The sequence below is a fragment of the Tamandua tetradactyla genome, chromosome 1 (genome assembly GCF_023851605.1).
Source record: "Tamandua tetradactyla isolate mTamTet1 chromosome 1, mTamTet1.pri, whole genome shotgun sequence".
Taxonomy (NCBI): domain Eukaryota; kingdom Metazoa; phylum Chordata; class Mammalia; order Pilosa; family Myrmecophagidae; genus Tamandua; species Tamandua tetradactyla.
The window spans coordinates 48,818,036-48,837,271 of record NC_135327.1 but is presented as its reverse complement, the minus strand read 5'-3'; positions in this window follow the sequence as shown (position 1 = coordinate 48,837,271).

The following is a 19,236-nucleotide window of genomic DNA, read 5'->3' as shown; positions in this document are numbered from 1 at the left end:
TAACAAATGAATATGAACACTGAATCATTAAATTGAGATCTCTTTTAGTCTCTAGTATTTTAGAGCAGCTAGAAGTAAAAACCTAAAATTGTGGAATTGTAACCCATGTCAAAGTCTGAAATATGTTCTACAACTAATTGTGGTGCTGTGCTTCGAAATTTATAGCTTTTTTGTATATATGTTATTTTTCACCAAAAAATGAAGGAGAAAAAGTCAATTGTGATGATAAAAAAATATTTATCATCCTCCTATATTCCGGAGCACCTAGGAGGAAAAATCTGAGAGGATCGTATGGTAGCCTACGACAAACTCTGGGATCTGTCCTGTAACTACCTGTTGAAGAGCGCTTTGAAAACTATTGCTTTTTTATTTCTTTGCTTTGTATATATGTTAAAAAGTTAAATTTTTTTTACAAAAGGAAAAAGTTGAGGTGTTGCCTGGGTCTACCCTGAATAAAGCTTGAAGTCTTCCAGAATAGCTTTTGGTGACCTACTATTGTCATTTTCTTTCCTCATGAGCTGAACACCAACTCTGCGTATGTGTGGCGTGAAGATCCCTCCTGATTTTGGGGTGTGTGGTAGATTGGGTCACACACCCCCTCAGAAGATGTGCTCTTAATCTGCATACCTGTGGGTGTCACACCATTTGTAATTAGGACCTTTTAAGTATGCTAGTTTTGTTAAGGTGTAGCCAACCAAATCAGGGTGGGTCTTACTCCATATTACTGAAGTCCCTAGAAGAAGGGAGAAATCAGAACCCAGAAATTAGAGAAGTCTCAGAGGGAGAAACCAGAAGTCAGTGGAAACAGGAAGAATAGACCCAAGGGATATCGCCATGTGACAGGAGAGAGAGATACAAGCTGAGGAATGACAAGGATTGTGGTGAGCCCGTAGCAGGACGCTACAGAATTTGGGAAGAAAACAAGTTCTGCCAATACCTTCATTCTGGGCTTCTAGCCTTCCAAATCGTGAGCCAATGCATTCTTGTTGTCAAGGCAACCCATGCTGTGCCATTTATCTTAGCAGCTTGGCAAACTAAGATAAAGTCATGTCAGCTTAGGATGGAGTACCACAATAGCCACTTACTGTCTTATCTTGGGTAGGAATATCAATAAAATCCTCCTAAGTTTTTTTTTTTGGGGGGGGATGCATGGTCCAGGAATCAAACCCGGGTCTCCAGCATGGATGTGGGCATTCTAACCACTGAACTACCTGTGCACCCCCTCCTAAGGTTTTGGTGAGGGTTAAGAGATATATTTTATGTATTGCTCTTGATAAAATATGTTGCTCATGATGGGCTGAGAATGGTAATTTCTTTCCTTTGCTATAATTTTAGTTTTTTCTTTATCTGAGAGCAATGTGGTCTTCTTGGCCAAATTAATTAGCTTCTCATGTCCCCTTCCCATTGGGATGTTTCAACTACAAGTAACATAATAACCACCTAAGAGTAGCTTAAACAATGAGACAAGCCTAGAGATAAATGATTCCGTGGCTGAGACAGTGGCTCAATGATATCATCAAGAATCCACCATTTTGTTCCTCCACTCACCACATTGGATTGGCTTTTTATCTCTCTCTCCTCATGGTTGTAAGATGGTTGTAAGATGTAAGGAGGCATCACATGTAGTCATGATAATGTCCAACTGAAGAAAAATAGTGCTTCTTTCTTGCATTTCTTTTTATCAAGGTGGAAAATATTTCTCTGTCCCTCCTACCACCTGAGAAGACTTCTTCTCAGGTCCTATGAGTCAAAATTGGGGTATACCTCTTATGCCTTAGCTTCAATAGAAGGTTTAGAAAGTGAGTGTCTAGGACGTTTCTACCTAATTTTGAGGATAAAGGGAAAGGCAATTGGGAAGTTTCCTAGGAGCATCTGCTTCATCCCTAAATTATGTGAACTACTTATCTCAATGAGGTAGTATGGAGGTGAAGTGAGGTATGTGGCAAATGTATTGTTATCAGTAATAGCTTATTGGGAAACCCAAACAAGTGTTTCTGAAAGAATGAAGTTGTAGTTATTCACCAGGTACCATGTGGAGCAGAGGTTTGGGGAGGATGAGTGCTGTGTCCAAAGTTGCATCACAATTGGGGAAGTTGGCCTGGGAATCCAGGTGGGTTTGCTGTGGAGCATGGGTGCCTCCTACTAGCCATATTGTCTTTTCATTGCCTCAGGAAGCCGCAGCGCTGAAACTCAGGCTTTAAGAAAGTGACAGATAAAAAGTTGTTCATATAAGGAAACATAATCATCTTATGCTACTTAGTTCATCTGTGAACCATATTTACATAGGCCAAATAATGTAAACACTGAATATCAATTTAAGATATTGGGAGTATGTGAGAAAAGGAGTGAGAGAGTATGATAACTAAAATTCATCAAGCAAGAAACAATGGTGCAAGTATATTATTTTGACACTTCCTGAGACTTTGTCCTCTGTCAGTCCACACCAGGTCAGATTCCATTCTTCAGACTGTGTCAGGGCTGGTCCAGGTCAATACTATCATGTTAGAATAGGGGGTATGCGGGCAGAGTATACTGGCAAATATTTAAACAACTTGCCCCTACAGGAAGAAAATGCCCTGATTTATAACATTTGCCCATTTCCGTGGTGTAAATATTCTCATTATGGCCAATTTCAAGTTATCAGCATAATTGCACTAATTTGGAGTTGGGAAGAGATGTGTACAATATACTCTCATTAGCTTGCATGAGCTGGCTCTAGCATACCACTGTATGGAGTTAGAGTTCATCCTTCTATACACGGATAATGTTATTTTCTTTATTATAGGCACTTATAGCATAATTATTATAAGAGCAATAAAGAGGCACCGTAGAAATGCATTGACAGGAAAGAACTTCGTTGAGGGGTTGCTTAAGCAGAAGAAGAGATCATATGGATGCTATTTACCATTGTAGTGGGTAGAATGACTCACAGGCACAGTTTCAAACTTTTTAATCATAGAAAATTTCAAACATTTATAAAAATAGTGCAAATAGTACAGTATAATGAACCTTTGTGTATGCATAACAACTTTATTACCTTGTGGTCAGTCAATCTTGTTTCATCTGTAGCCACATCTATTACCTCCTTCCAGCTCTGGATTCTCTTTTTTTTTTTTTAAAGAGAGATAGAATTTATTACTGTGCATGTAGTAGGAGAGCAGATGGCCTAATGGCCCAAAATCTGTCTCCCTGAACTGTAGTAATTCGGATAGTTTTATTAGAGAAAAGGTAAGCAGGGTTTAGGATAATGAGCACAGTGGCCCCAATGATATAATTAAAGGTGATCTAATTATCGAGCATGAACAAATTGATTGCATGCTTAGTCACTGAGTGTTTGAAAGAAAATGTTGGAATGGGGTAATAGTGACTTGTAGGTTAAAATCTAAGCTACTGTATATGTAGGGTGGGCCCACTTAAGTTAATCACAGTCTCAGTCATCAAGATATTTTGGGACGTGGGGTGAGTTAGTTCTTGGTGGACCCAAGACCCTTCATTAACAGCCATTAGGGGCTGTCTTTAGTGAGTACAAGACTCTAAAGTTGAAAAATCGGATACCTAAGCACAGATAAAGGTTAGTTTCAAGGTTTTTACAATCACATGGGCAGAAGATAAGGGCTATACAACCATTATCAGAGAGCAACAGCCCTGGATTCTTTCAAAGCAAATCCCAAATATCATATCGTTTTTTTAGGTAAAATTTTCATTATATATCTATAAAGGTGAGGACTATCTTAAAACATAAGTATGGTACCTCATTATGCCTGAAAATTAACAATAATTACTTAACATTAAAAATATAAAGTAAGAAAGCAATTACCAAAAAAAAAAAAAAAAAAAAGAAGAAAGAAAAGAGAAAAAAAAAAGCAATTTCCTCACAATTTTTTTTCCCAAAAGTTTGGTGAAATGACGATCAAAATAAAGCCTATTCATTGCCATTGGGTGATTTGTCTTTGAGTCTCTTTTCATCTTTAGTTTCCTTCTCCAAATCTTTACTCTTTTTGTTTTTTCTTAAAATGTATTTATTGAAGAACTAGGTTCTACTGTCTAGATTGATTGATTACATCTTTATGATGTCATTAAACATGCTTCTCTTTCTTTTGTACTTGGAAATTGGTAGTTAGATCTAAAGTCTTAACCAAATTCAATTATTTTGTGTAGATCACTTTACAAAAGGATGATGCTGGGTGCTTCCATCAAGAAGCACAAAATGACTGACAGTCTCTTTTTTTATGATTCAGCAGATATTTGTGATCATTGCCTAGATCAATTAATTTATTAGGGGTTCCAAAACAGTGACCTTACAAGTGCTTGTTTGTTGGCTAATTGGAATACTTATGTTAAAAGAAACTTTCCCTCATAAACTATTTCATTATCCTAAAGTATGTTAGTATAAAAAAGACAAGTTTTACTGCTTAATTTTTTTTCTCTTTACAAATTTTCAAAATATTAAATAGGTTCTCTGGTATCTTTGAAAAAAATAAATAAGAAGGTGATGAGGGAGGTTCTTTCTAGGTGAGTGAAGGGGACCTGCTGAGGAGCTTGCTGGAGGTGCCGCCACCAAAAGAAGTGAAGGCTCATGTCCCAAATGGTCCGTCAACCTTTAATGGTGTTAATGCAGAGGGACCACTTGGGTCTTCACATTCAGGGCATGTCAGACTTAAGTCTCATCAACTGGGGGAGGGGCCAAAGGGGAGAGAAGGAGCTTGCTCAAATAGATTCCTGGGTCCTAAGGCAAATCAGAAAGTCCGGAGTGGGGGGTCCCAAGAATTTGCATTCTAACCAGTCCCCAGGCCAATCTCCTGGTCTTGAGCACTCATTTGGAAACATTCTCTTATGGCAGCAAAGGGAGCCTCCATGTAGACTCTTCAGATTGATTCAAAGATTCTTACAGATGATTTCTCTGGGCCAGAAATTTTCTGGGAAAAGGTGCAAAGCTGGACCAGCCATGAGGTGCCCTCAAAGGTGAAATGGACTCTGCAGGCTATGGCAGCATGAGAGGGGCTTCCTGATCATCTTCAGCCATTTGAAGGGGGAAGGTATGTTTCAGGACCCCTCGTTTCCAGGCTGTGAAGGTATTCTATTGTTCATAGCATGCCCCACTCTTTGTCGGGGGCTGATAGGCTACCCTAGGTGGATGCTTAGTTACGGCCACTGAAATTCTTGCCTCCCACAGGATGCCTTTCTAAATCTGGGGATATAAGGAAGGCGCAATTTCCCCTAGAACCACCAAAGGATGCTCTGGAGACACAGATGAATAAGGATGCTGATATGCAGAAGCACACATCTTATTTTATCTGTAATTGAACTTGGCTTGCTTGTCAGCCATGCATTTAGGTAGCTATGCCAGTTTGAAACTGATTTGTACCCCCAGAAAAGCCATGTTCTTTAATCCTCATTTAATATTGTAGGGTGGAAACCTTGATTGGGTTGTTTCCATGGAGATGTGACCCACCCAATTGTGGATGGGACCTTTTGATTAGTTGGAGATGTGATTCCACCCATTCAAGGTGGGTCTTGATTAGTTTACTGGAGTCCTTTAAAAGGGGAAACATTTTGGAAAGAGTTTAGAGCCAACAGAGCCAACACGAGACCCAGATGTTTGGAGATGCAGAAAGAAAATGCCCCAGAGAAGCTGTTTGAAACCAGAAGCCAAGGACCCCAGCCAATGCCAGCCATGTGCCTTCCCAGCTAACAGAGGTGTTCTGGACCTATCGGCTTTTCTTGAGTCAAAGTATCTTTCTCCAGATGCCTTAGTTGGACATTTCTATGTCCTTAGAACTATAAATTTGTAATTTAAATAAATTCCCTTTTAAAAAGCTGTTCCCTCTCTGGTAGCTTTAACAAACCAATACAGTCGCCCAGTACCATCTGGTATAAACGCCACCTCTCTGGAGTAAGCATTCAAGTGAATCAGGCTTCCAAGGATTCCTTTCTAGGTTTCAAGTTGTTTTCTCAAATTTTCCTCCCTCTGCATTTCCCAGGAGGAGAGCTGGTTCAGACAGGAGGAGATCCAGTAGATGCTTAATCTCTTGTCCTTGATACCTTATTCTAGGGAGTTTGGGGGGCTGGAGCCTCCATTTGCATCAGCTCTGACCTCCAGGTGTGCTCTGGTATCCATCACTGTGTCCCTGCTAGGGCTTTCAGTTGCAAGGCCTGCTGCCCTCCTTGCTTGGTAGGGAGTGGGGCATTGGACACACAGCTTCTGGTCCATTCTCTCAGGGCTCTCTGGACCTCTCTGTATCATGAGGAGAGAGAGTAGGGTAGGCTGAAGCAGGATCCCAGGAATGTTTTGCCTAAACAGGACCTGCCTGGGACCCCTGAAGCTGCCCCATAAACTGTGGAGTCTCTTAGGAGAATCTCCTCCCAAAATTCCAAAGAAAGTATCCTCCAGATTTCCAAACAGAAACCTGGCCCTCACTTCTGCCATCAGAGTTGCTCCTCCTGGGCCCAGGAAGGCTCATTTTAGTCCTGGATGTTCAGGAAGTACCCCTAAGTCACGTCCTGTCCTATACTTTATGGCTGTTGATAAACAAAACAAAGAAAAATAAAATTTAAAATTTCTTTCTCCTTTGAGCCTTCCCAACTCACTTGCTTTGATTTTACATCTACTCCTTTTCTTTCTCTGTAATGGGCTTTCAGTAGGCTCTTTCAAATTAGGGTGTGATCACTGAGCCCTTCGCTCTTAGAAATTGAGTCCTTCAGCTCACCCTAAAAAATGGATGCCTGAACTTCGGTGGGAGAGATGGTCAGAAGGGGTGAGAGACACTGAGAATCACCAAGAATGAAGAACATTGACAGATATTTCAAAGTATCACGCCACTGCACTCTTGAGGCCCCTGTGGTTACTCTCATCTGACCCCTTGCGTAGCATCCAATTGCTGCTCTCTTCCTCACTCTCCTCTCCGCTTCCCTTTCTCCACTTCTAGCCTGGCCTTCCTTTTTATTCTGTGTTCCTGGAGAAATGATAGCTCTAGCAGCAGGAACAATGGGACTGAGTAAGATAAGTAAAGCAAATAGATTTTACCCTGACTCTTCCAAATTCAAGGAAGAATCATTCTCAGAGAACCTGTAGTCTTTTATTTGCCCCCTTTCAATTGTCCATAATACCTAATAGTTTCTCTGTCCATTTTTAAGGATTTTTTTTTTACGCTAAAGCAAAAGTTGAAAAGTTAGGGAGGTTTTTATTTCCTCCAAAACATTTCTTAAGATGGTTTCAGGTATCAAGCTTGCAAAGTTATCGCTGTGACTTTAATAGCGGATGTTTATGTTTAAAACTTTAATATATGAAAGTAGGAAAGGTGTGCATGCCTTGACAGCCATTCTCTAGAACTTAGCATGTAGGCATGTTTAAAAGATAATGATACAGCCAGAAGGGAGACTCTATTTCAGCGTGCTGACTGCTATTGCCACGTGCAAAAGCAAGTCCCTCTGTAGGGAAAATTTTTCCACCAGACAATCAGGGCAAAGCACTGCAAATCTGAGAAGCAGACTGTAAAAATGCAAGCAGCTGGCTGGAGTACAGTTAGGCTCAGGAGAGGGACCTTTCCTGAGTGGTAATGGTTATTTAAGGAAACAGGGGCTTGTTCTGAAAAGCGTATTGCATTTGGAATTTTTCCAGGCAGCCAAATTAATATGGACATAACAGGATCCTAGAAATGCACTTTTGTGGTAGGTGTCAATGTGGATATTATTTGTCTTGATACATCTACTTATTTTTGCCATCCAGATGCTTTTTTATCTAAATTTTTTAACTTTGATTTTGTTCTTGTTCTCGTTGTTGTCACTTTAATGAGATGCAAATCCTCTATGTTAACAGCTCCTTTTATATACTTATCAGAAATGCTCTTTGAATGTAAAAGAATTTAATAGTATGAGACTTTGGGGAGCTGGTCAAATTCATTTCTTGATATTGATATAATGACACAGGTGGCATTTTAGGAAAATTTTGATTTGCCATTTTTCTGTTTATTTCAATAAAGTAGCTTACTTTAGAAATTCATAAAAGAAGGAAAGACATGCACACATACAAATTCCTCTGTACAGAGTTTATAAGTAATTTCAAAAGGCAAAAAAGTCTCAGAGCAGTTGATAAGGGTATAAGTATAGGAAATATTTGAGATGAAAGGAATTTAAGAATATTATCACCTACCCCCTTCATTTTGCCAGTGAGGAAGTAGAGAATAAGAGCCAAGTGACTTGATCAAGAAATCCTGACTAATAAGGGGCAGAGACAGAACTGAGTCCAGGACTCTCTCTCTCAATGGACTGTGTTTTCTTTGCTGACATTCACATAGTAACATGACTTGCACTAGATAATAGAAAGAGTTATCCTTTATTGTGTACTGGAGTAGGTTGAATTCTTTCTGGCCCTCTCATCCTCACCCCCCACTGCCACGTGTTCTTAATCTTAGCCTTCATTCCTTTATAAATAGGACCTCTTAAAGATGTTATTTTTAGTTAGGTGAAGCCAACTGAAGTAGGGCAGACCTTAAATTGGATTACTGGAGGTCTTATACAAAGAACCTAGAAGTCACAGAAGCCAAAATGGAGAGGACAGTCATTGCCAGCTGGCAAGAGGAAGAAATACAAACCAAGAAACACCAGGGTCACCGTCAGTCAGCTCCAAAACACTTGTTTTGGTGGAGAAAGCAAGAACTTGCCAAAATCTTAATTTTGGACTTTCTGGTCTCAAAACCATAAGCCAAAAAATTCCCATTGTTTAAGCCAACCTATTGGGTGGCATTTGTGATAGCAGCTCTGGCTAACTAAGACACGTGCTAACCCTGCATCTGCATTGTGGTAGTTGGAAGCTGCTGTGTAGCCCAGAAAAGGCCATGCTCTTTTAATCCATTCCTGTGAGTGCAGAGCAATTATGGGTAAGACCTTTTAATTAGGTTATTTCAGTTGAGATGTGACCCACCTCATTTAATGTGGGTCTTAATCCTTTGACTGGAGTCTTTTATAAAATGATGAAGGGCACGCAGAAAACAGAGATGAAATTAAGATGAGGGCATAAGTGAGATTCAGAGAAAAGCCCCAGAGAAGCTAAGAAAGGACCCACAGATAACAAAGAGAAAGCCACTGAAACCATGAGCTGAAAGCAACGAAACCTGGAAGAGAAGGATCAGTTGACATTGGCCAGGTGCCTTCCCATGTGACAGAGATGTCCTGGATCCAGCAGCCTATCTTCAGAGTCCATGTATCATCCTGTTGATGCCTTGAGTTGAGCATTTTCATGGTCTAAGAACTGTAAATTATAAGTTAATAAATCCCCATTATTAAAAGCCAACCCATTTCTGCTATATTGCAGTTCTTTAGCTGAAATATGCATCATCTCATTTAACCAGGAAAAACTCCTGGTGGTGGGTGGGGTTTTGTTTCCATTTTTCTGATCAAGAAACAGACTTCTTGATATAAATGACTTTAGTTGAAGTCATGCAGTGAGTATCAGAGCTCTCGGACGCCAAGCTCATCTTTTTAACCACTCTGCTGTTTTATCTTTTTCTACAGATAAAATTCCTTGTTTTGATTTTGAGCCTTTATTAAATTTTACTTTTTTCTTTTTCTTGAAGAGCATTGCACAGTAGAGGGCAAGGTTATGGGGGAAGAATATAAATATTGGAGAGTTTGCCCATCAGTATCCTTTTGTATACATTTAAATTTTTAACAGCTTTTTTCCTCTTTGGTATTAGAGCCAATATTCTATCTAATTAAAGCCTGTGTGCTCCAAATCTGAGTTATGCCTAACTACAATATGAAGCCAGTGAACACAGCGTCTGCTAGAAATGACTTGCTTACCAAAGACCCCCTCAGCCCTTGAAATGGAAATTATCAACCTCTGTGGTAGAGTAAAAATAAAATGGGTGTGGCCTCCCTTTTTAGTGAATTGTCTCTTACCCCCATCACTTTAAAGAAGCAAATAGCCTTGAGGATGCCAGCAACTGCCTTGCATGAAAGCCAGATACCCTCACTCCAGAATTATGAGCCTAGCTTAGTGCTCTGTGAAAACAGATGCTTTCAGGATGATTTTGTGATCACTCTGGTGATGGGATATACACTAAGTGTTGTCATTACTGAGCTATAATGGCCAGAAGTAATTTTCTCTCTGCATCAGGGACCACAGAGAACTTGTTCTGTGGCTGTTATTAGTCTACATTGGTGATAAATTTATTTGCTGGAGGAAAGTTATTAAAACACTCCAATTCAATATTTGTGTGAGAAACAATAAAATTGATGAATCACAGGTGAGCAGGACAAGCCAACCCTTTTGTTTCTTCCTTCTGGGACCCATTGCAGATTTTCAGTGTTAACTGTGCTGAAGCTTCTTAGATGTATGATTTGTCTATTCAGGTGTGGGATTAAATGTGTGTCCTTGGCACAAGAGTGAAAATGCAGCTAAAAGAACACTGGCATTCATAATGTCACCATTAGTGGGTTCTGTTTATCCAAAAGTAACCAAAGGCCCATTTTAGAGAAAACAGTCTTGGTTTTTTATTTGTCAATAATAAGTAAGAGATTGTTCTTGGAGCTACTGACTCATCTCCTACCCTTAACTGGTATCTCAACTCAAAGAGTTTAAATGTTTATCAAGAAGACTTGAATAAGTGTACACATCATTTTGTCTTTCCTTGATTTGATTTTCACATTGAAATACATCATAATTCCCTCCGTACTTCTTTGGGCCTCTTTCTGATGTGTTGTTTTCTCTTCTACTTTTCAGCCCCTACAGGAATCCTCCAGTGTTGAAACTTTTCTTTGTGCTGCTTATTTTCTCCTTCAGAAAGCTCATCTACTCTCTAGTCTGTTGCTTCTCAGATTTTACTGGCATAGAATCCTCTTGAGAGTTTATTAAAGTATAGATGGCTGCACCCCATCTCAGAGGTCCTGATTCAGTAGGTCCAGCATGAAGCCCAAAAAAATGCATTTCCAGTTACCTTCCAGGTGATGCTACTGGTCTATGGACCACTCTTTGAGTGGCACTGCTTTATAACTCAGATGGTCATGTCTAGAAGATGATATCAAGTCTGGCTCCCTCAAGAGCTCTAAACTGATATTTTAAACTGCATACTGGATGACTCTACTGTCTGACTCCCAGGGACTCAAGTATAAGACTGTCCTAATCACTACCACCTTGTCTACTCATCTAAGTGATAAGATTATCTTCCTATGTCTACTAACAGTGCTTCTATCCCAGTCACCCAAAGCTCAAGACTTCAAAGTCCACATGCCAACCTCTCTCATTCTTTCTGCTTTTGTCCCATTGGGTACTGTCATGGTCAGGTTCATGTGTCAACTTGGCCAAGCGGTGGTACCTGTTTGTCTGGTTGGGCAAGTGCTGGCCTGTCTGTTGCAATGAGGACATTTCATAGAATTCAATCATGATCATGTCAGCTGCATCCACAGCTGATTCCATCTGTAATCAGCCAAAGGGGAGTGTCTTTGGCAATGAGTGATGCTTAATTTAATCACTGGAAGCCTTTTAAGGAGGATTCAAAAGAGACAGGCTCTTCTTTCCTGCTTTGGCTGGCAAGCCTCTCCTGTGTAGTTCATCCAGACCCTCCATCGGAATCATCAGCTTCACAGCCTGCCCTGCTGATTTTGAACGCTGTGTTCCCACGGTCACGTGAGACACTTCTATAAATCTTATATTTGTGAGTGTTCCCTGTTGTTTCTGTTTCTCTAGAGAACCCTAACTAATATAGGTACCAAATCCAGCAGAGCCTATCTTATCAGTGACCCTCATGCACCTCTGTAGTGCTGGATTGTCTTTGCCCATAAATGCCTTACCTAAATATCCCTGATTTAGCCACAACTATACCAAGCATATCTGTGTCTTTGTATCTTTTAAGGTACTGTTTTCTCAGCCTATAGTGACTGTCTCCTATTTTTTCACTAAGAAATGGCTGAAACTCCTAGGTTATGGATGGCTGGAGGGCAGGGTTATATTATTTTAGAGACTCTGAAAATTTACATTTATGAGGAGGACCAGAAATAGTTTAATTTAGCTAAAAACTAGTTGGGATACTTTTTTTTTTTTAATCAGAGAAGTTGTAGGTTTACAGAAAAAAATACTGTTCCCACATACCCCCCTCCCCCCCTTAATAAATCTTGCATCGGTGCGGTACCTCTGTTATAATTGATGAAAGAATATTATTAGAATTATACTATTAACTATAGTTCATGGTTCACATTAGTATTTCCTATTTGTGTTGTACAGTCCTATGATTTGGTTTTTCTTAAAACAATTTATTCTAGTAATATACATTCAATTAGGTATTTGAATGTATTTAACAGGGAAATTTGTGGGTAAGTTTTTATAGGATATATGTCTTTATTTTTTTCAGTGCTGCTAATCTGCTTGAGATCCAACTCTTACTCAGTTTGACCTACTGATAATGGACCCACATCCTGCTGAGTAATATTAGTCTTTCTTGTATTGCACACCTTGTCCACCCCCTTTGTGTAATGCACTATTCTTGATAATTTATGGTGACCTTGTTTGCCAAGTAAAAACTTAGTATATGTGGTTTGGCAGATGTTTTTTGGCTTTCCTTAAGTCTAATGGGAACTAAAGGGCACTTGGGGACATTTCCTTAGTATGTGAGGACATAGTCAAACACCTAAAATATAAACTGACCCATAATATCAAGGTCTCTGTGCACATTCATGAATTTTAAAATTTTCTCTGTTTTTCCTTTTAAAACATGATAGATTTTTGAAATTTTTGCCAAAAGTCTTTTAAAAAACACATTAGCCATTTCCATGCCTTATTAAGCAAAGATTCAGAACTAACCCTGCCTTTTCTTGATGATTCATAACCGTCATAGCAAATATCACTTTTTGTGTCATGCAGTGATTGTTTATCATTTCTTTAGTTTCCAGTTGTGGCCTTTAAGTGTTTGGCTAGCCCCCTGCTGTCTTTAACAATGTGGTGATTTTATTTATTTATTTTTTTGGTGCTTGGTCCGGGAATTGAACCTAGGTCTCCTGCATGGAAGGTGAGCATTCTACAACGTGCAGTTTTAATCTGCAGGGGTGCTGGCAAGCTAGATAACCATGTATGTGATAACTATGTGCAAAATGCATCAATAGGCTCAGAGTGCTGGACTGAGGGCCCATCTATTCAATGGTGACCCTTAGGTTTGTGCTTTATCACAGCTGCTTCAACAACCAAGGGTGATGATGACCCCCTCCTCCTACTGCTTCTGCTTCTCCTTTCCCTTCTCCTTCTCGTTCTCCTCTTCCTCCTCCTCCTTCATCTTTCTCTTCCTCTTCCTCTTTCCCTTCCTCTTCTGCTCCTCCTCCTCCTTCTTCGTTGTGTATTGACTTTGGGTTGCTCAGCTCTGTCTGCCATTTTTTAGACAGTTAAGTTTGCTGGTGGAAGAAGGTCCTTCAGTAAATGTAACATAACTCAGTTATAGTTCTACTCTGTTGCTAATGCTGTGTGTCTTCATTTCTGAGAAATACACTTAAGCTTAAGGTAAGAATGCTCATTGGAAATTGTCATCATTTAAAAATCTACAGCTTGAGAGTTCTGGGAGGGAAAATATTAAAGCCTCCATTTTACACAGTGGCCACATTTGTATATTTTCTTATTCACCAAACCTAAGTTGAAGTTTTAAATCATTTTGCATAATCTGGATTTAGGGTACACGGTATAAAAATAGCCTTTAACCTGGTTGTACGAGTTGTATTAATACAAAAGTTTTTTGTATTTAATTGTGAAAGAGAGGAATTATAATATAGGAATAAAACTGTAGTATTAACTACCAATCTCTATTGCTGTTTATGTTCTATATTGACAAACTTAAGTTGCTGAGGGCTAAAAATTGATTTCTCCAGTCTCGTTCCCATTAAAGTTAAAGCCATTATGTGAAACAGTGGCCATTTTTGCAAAGGGAAAAAATGTATCCATCTTTGCAATTAACTAGTAAACTGGCATTTCAGTATTTCACTCTACTGGGCCCTCATTGGGCAGAATATAATTGTTAAAGATGTGACATTCTGAAATGGCAAATCCCAACTACTTAGTTAACCTTTTCTGTGCTCTGCCAGTGAGGTTAGATCTGTACTCTTTGCACTATGAAACCTAAATGCAACTTTAGGCTTTTTCTTTTAGTTGATCAGTTAGTAAAAATCTACTGACCAAGATACTCTGGAATACAAAATTATAAGAATGATGCAGTCCTTATCCACAAGGATCTGGCTGTTTAGCTGGAGAGACAAGACATATAAATAAAATAAATGGTGAAAGCAAGTATTTTGCATAAAGACAGCACATAGGGAGTTTTTTTCAAGGCTAAATTGCTTGGGTAAATGTTAAATGAAGGAGGTGAAAGAGATCAGTGTCAGCTGGAGCTGGGAGAAACTTTCCCCCTTTCTGGAGGAAAACCTTGAGTCCTTTCTAGAAAGAAGCAGAGCACTGAGGCAGAGACAGTACAATAAGGGCCAAGATTCCCCTGCTCAAGATACAGGCTACCCAGGGATGGATGAAGTCAGAGAAAGGTTAGTAGAAAAAGAAAACTTTAGGATGCCAAGGGAGAGGATGTGGTGGTGGTGCAGCAGAAATCCTTGAGTTTCGAGAAGACAGCATTTAAAAATTAATATTGGAGTAGAAGAGAAGTAACTTATCTTTAAATCTAGTGGGAAAGCAGAAGGGAAAGATTCAGAGTGTGATGGTTAAGTTCATGTGTCAACTTGGCTAGGTTATGGTGTCCAGTTATTTGGTCAAACAAGCTCTAGCCTGATTATTGCTGTGAAGATGTTCTGTGAATTTATATCATTAGTCAGTTGATTGCATCTAAGGCTGATTTCATCTACAATCAACAAAGGAGTGTGCTTACAGCAATGAGAGAGGTCTCATCCAATCAGCTGAAGGTTTTAATGGGAGGACTGATAATTTCAGCAGCCAGAAAGAAGAATTTCTAGCTATGTTTCGGCCAGCCAGCAGCTTCTCTTGTGGAATTAATTGAAAATCTTCATCAAAGTTTCCAGCTTGTCGAGCTCACTGCCTTCCCCCTCTCTACGTGGGACATGACTCCCGGGGCGTGGACCCTCTTGGCAACGTGGGACAGAAATACTAGAATGAGCTGGGACTCAGCATCAAGGGATTGAGAAAACTTTCTCCACCAAAAGGGGGAAGAGCGAAATGAGACAAAATAAAGTGTCCATGGCTGAGAGATTCCAAACAGAGTTGAGAGGTTATTCTTATGCATAATACAGATACCACCTTTTTAGTTAAGGTATAATGGAGAAGCTGGAGGGAACTGCCTGAAAATGTAGAGTTGTGTTCCAGTAGTCATGTTTCTTGAAGATGATTATATAATGATATAGCTTTCACAGTGTGACTGTGTGATTGTGAAAACCTTCTGTCTGATGCTCCTTTTATCTACCTTATTGACAGATGAGTAAAACATGGATTAAAAATAAATAAATAATAGGGGGAACAAATGTTAAAATAAATTTAGTAGGTTGAAATGCCAAGGGGTATGGTATGTATGAATTTTTTTCTGTTTTCTTTTTATTTTTTTTTCTGAATTGATACAAATGTTCTAAGAAATGATCATGATGATGAATATGCAACCATGTGATGATATTGTGTTATTGATTATATATCAAGAATGGAATGATCATATGATAAGAAAGTTTGTGTTTGCATGTTGGTATGTTTAATAAATAAAATTAAAAATTAAAAAAAAAAGTTTCCAACTTGTGATCTATGGCCTGCCCTACAAAATTTGGATATTGCCAATTCCCACAGCTGCACTAGTCAATTCCTATACTAAATGTCTTTATATATATATGTCTCCTATTGGTTCTGTTTCTCTGGAGAACCCTGACTAATACACAGAACAATGTTGAAAGAGTTCCTGATGGATGGCTGGAGATTTTCAAAAACATGGATAATCTTAAGTTGGGTCCCCTAGTAGCTGAGCCTGAGATGGGGATGTGGGCACAGTGGTTTCTTGCTTCCTTTTGGGGTGCATGGTCCAGGAATCAAACCTGGGTCTCGCACATGAAAGGCGAGACTTTTACCACTGAAGCACCCATGCACCCCACAGTGGTTTCTTAAGGGAGAGATCTCGGGAGATAGGGAATGAGGGAAGCAGGACAGAGAGGGCAAAGAAGTCAGCAAATAAGTTTTCCACTAAAGTTGAGCCTCAGCCTGATCCCATAGGGAACTCTAGAGTGTAAAGGCTCTAGAACATTGTCTCACCTTGAGGAAAAGGAGTCAGGCTTTTGTACCCCATGCCCATTAGTCATTAGCTAACTGCAGGTTGCCTTTGAGTGTGGTGGGAGCCCCCAGATCCTGGGTGTTTCCAGGCAGGTGGCCTCTGTCTGCTGAAGGTAATTCAATGATGAATTGGGCAGCTAGGAGCCCTGGCAGCCTACACTCTCATCGGCTGGGAGAGGGATGCATCTCCCAGGAAAGGGGACCAATGGACTCTACCATCCAGACCTTCTTAAATCTCAGATAAAATACATTTTCAAGCTTCCTTTTTTCCCAGGTGATCACATGCCCTTGGAGACCAACTCTCAGACCTACTGTTCTTATACTCTGATGTGCCTGATTTTGCCAAATTCAGAGCCTCAACTAAATAGTACAGAAAACAGATTACTTATATCTGTTATAGCCAGCATCCCGGGGAAGGTAGTGGATTCTTCAGTGGCAAGTTCTCTCCCCACCCGGTAAGGAATAACCCTGTGTATTGGATTTGGGGTAGAAATCCTTGCCTTATGGCCTGGACAGACTGATGGACAATTAGGGGCTCATTTTGCATGTAGGGGGGACATTCATCTTATTCTAATCAGTGCACCATGGGCTAAAGCAAGCAAGCTTTAGTGTTATCCAGTCCCAAGATGCAACTGCCACACTCACCTAGAACTTTAATATTTGGAGGATTTGGGGCAGGGGGGTTGAGCTCTAGAGTTTGTAATTCTGTCAGCACATTAGAATCACCTGGGAAACTTAAACAGAACAAGAACCATACACGGACAGATTGAACAGAATATCAGATGGGGGGTGGGTGGGGAAGGGGGGTATTGATATATTTTAAAACTCCCAGAAGACTATAACATACAGCCAGGATCTAGTCTGTAGTGGTTAGCAACACACCCCTCCAAAACTCAGAGGTCGAAGACAGCAAGCATCTCTTACTTTTCACAAGTCTGAGGATCAACTGGACAGTGGGTATTATTTCTGGTCGAGATTGGGGTTACTTGTGCTTCTGGGGGTAGCTGTGGGTTGAGTAGGTGGTTCTGCTCATCTTGGCTAGGTTCTCACGTGGTGGGGGTCAGTTGGCCGTCACTGATCTCTGGTGGTTGTGGCTGAGACAGTGGGCTCTGCTCCATGTGGGGTCTCGTCCTGCAGCAGGCTGGTCACGCAGGTTCACATGGTGGCTGGGCAGGGTGCTGAGAGACAGCAGAAGCACACAAGTCTCTTGAGTCTGAGGCTCAGGACTGGCAGAGTTTCACTTCCACCACATTCTGTGGACCACAGCAGATCCCAAAGCTGTCTTGCTGACAGAGGAAGAAGAGGCTCCAAAGTTAGAAGTTCAAGTGTGTTGGTAAAGAGAGGTCAGTAAATGAGGCCAACAGTGCAATCAGAGTACATTTAGACCTAAACCCTAACAACTGACTGCTCATCTAAGTGGTTTGTTTAAATCTAGACATTTTATCCACAAATCTGTTCATTCTTCCCCCATCCACTCCCTGCCCCGCTCCGCCATTGCGGGCAATATTTGAAATTTGGCCCACAGCCATGGCAGAGACATATTTAAATAAAATAGACACATGCATGCATTTTAAAAGTCTATTTCTAATATGTTTGTACTCTGTTCTCAATTTATAGGGGATGGATGGGGAGTAATCAGGCAAGTGAAATTACGTTTTCGAAATTCATTTTCTGAAATCTTAACTATGGTGTATTCATTGTAAAGTATTAATAGGTGGAGCATGCTCTGAGAACATGATTAGGGACATTTAATCTCTTACTTCTTGACAGTTCATATCAGAAGTACCTTTCGTTTTTCAGTGGGTTTCAATAAGTACTTAATAAATTGGCATTTTGGCAATAAGAATACAGAAAAGTTAATATTTTGAGTGTGTTTGGAATCCAACATTTGTCCATTTATCTAATTAAAATTAGCCCCTATTATATAGGAGGCAATCTGTTAGGTCTCGGGACACTAGAGGAAACAAAACGGCCCTTTCATCTAAGATTTGACAGGCTCGTGTGAAGAGACCACCATTTTTGAGTGACATTTGTGTAACAGTGCTGATGACGGTGATGGAGAAACTGGCTTAGGTTCTCAGCAGCTGCAGTAAATAGCATTAAAAGACCCTTAGCTCTCTGACTTAAACCATACAATTATTAGGCCCTGAATTGCTGAGGGCTTTGGGAAAGTTATTTAACTGTCCTGAGCCGACGTGTTCTCATCTGGGAAATAAGAACATTTTGTAGGAGCTCTCTCGTTCTTCAGCTCTGGCTGGATTATCTTAAGGAAGACCTATCATCCTTGTGAAGGAAACACATGATATTAAATCTAGGGAAACAAATCCAAAACCTAACACCAGCCATTATTCTTTCACTTGTTTGGCACGTCTTCTGGTGCCAGGACGACCCTCACCTCAGCGTTGGTTGAGGAAGTTCAGGGTTCTTGAGGCAACTCTGTGAGACATTTTCCTGAAGCGTGACTCAGCATGTCACCATTCTATCTGGCTGGTCTGTGCGCCTTAGTTTGTTTGAAAAAACAAAACAAGAACAGAAGTGTTTACTTCTTCCTGACTGGCCTAATCAAAAGGATATTTTGTCACATCCTCTTGCTAATCCACCTACCCAAATGTTCCCTTTGAATCTTCCCAGGAACCTAATGTAACATTTGGGGATTTATCACTCTCCATAGTTCCCTCAAACAGAACAAGAATGTTTGTCTGGGTTTGTCCTACATCTCAAGCCCAAACCCTTGCCGTTGACCCCAGGGGGGGATCGGGCATTTGCCTAAATCCTTGGTGGGTCTGAGGAGCAAGAACAATGGGCTCCTTTCCCTCTTCAGATGCGCTCCGAGCCTCCCCTCAACCCCGAGCCATCACCTCACCTGGTTTTGTGGAGCTGCTCAGCTTGACAGACTTCCACTGGGCACACTGTGTGAAACTCAGCCCCAAGGGTTGGCTTCTGACTGCACCTCACATCCACACAATAACGTGTTTCCAACGTGAGCAGTGATGGATTTGTTT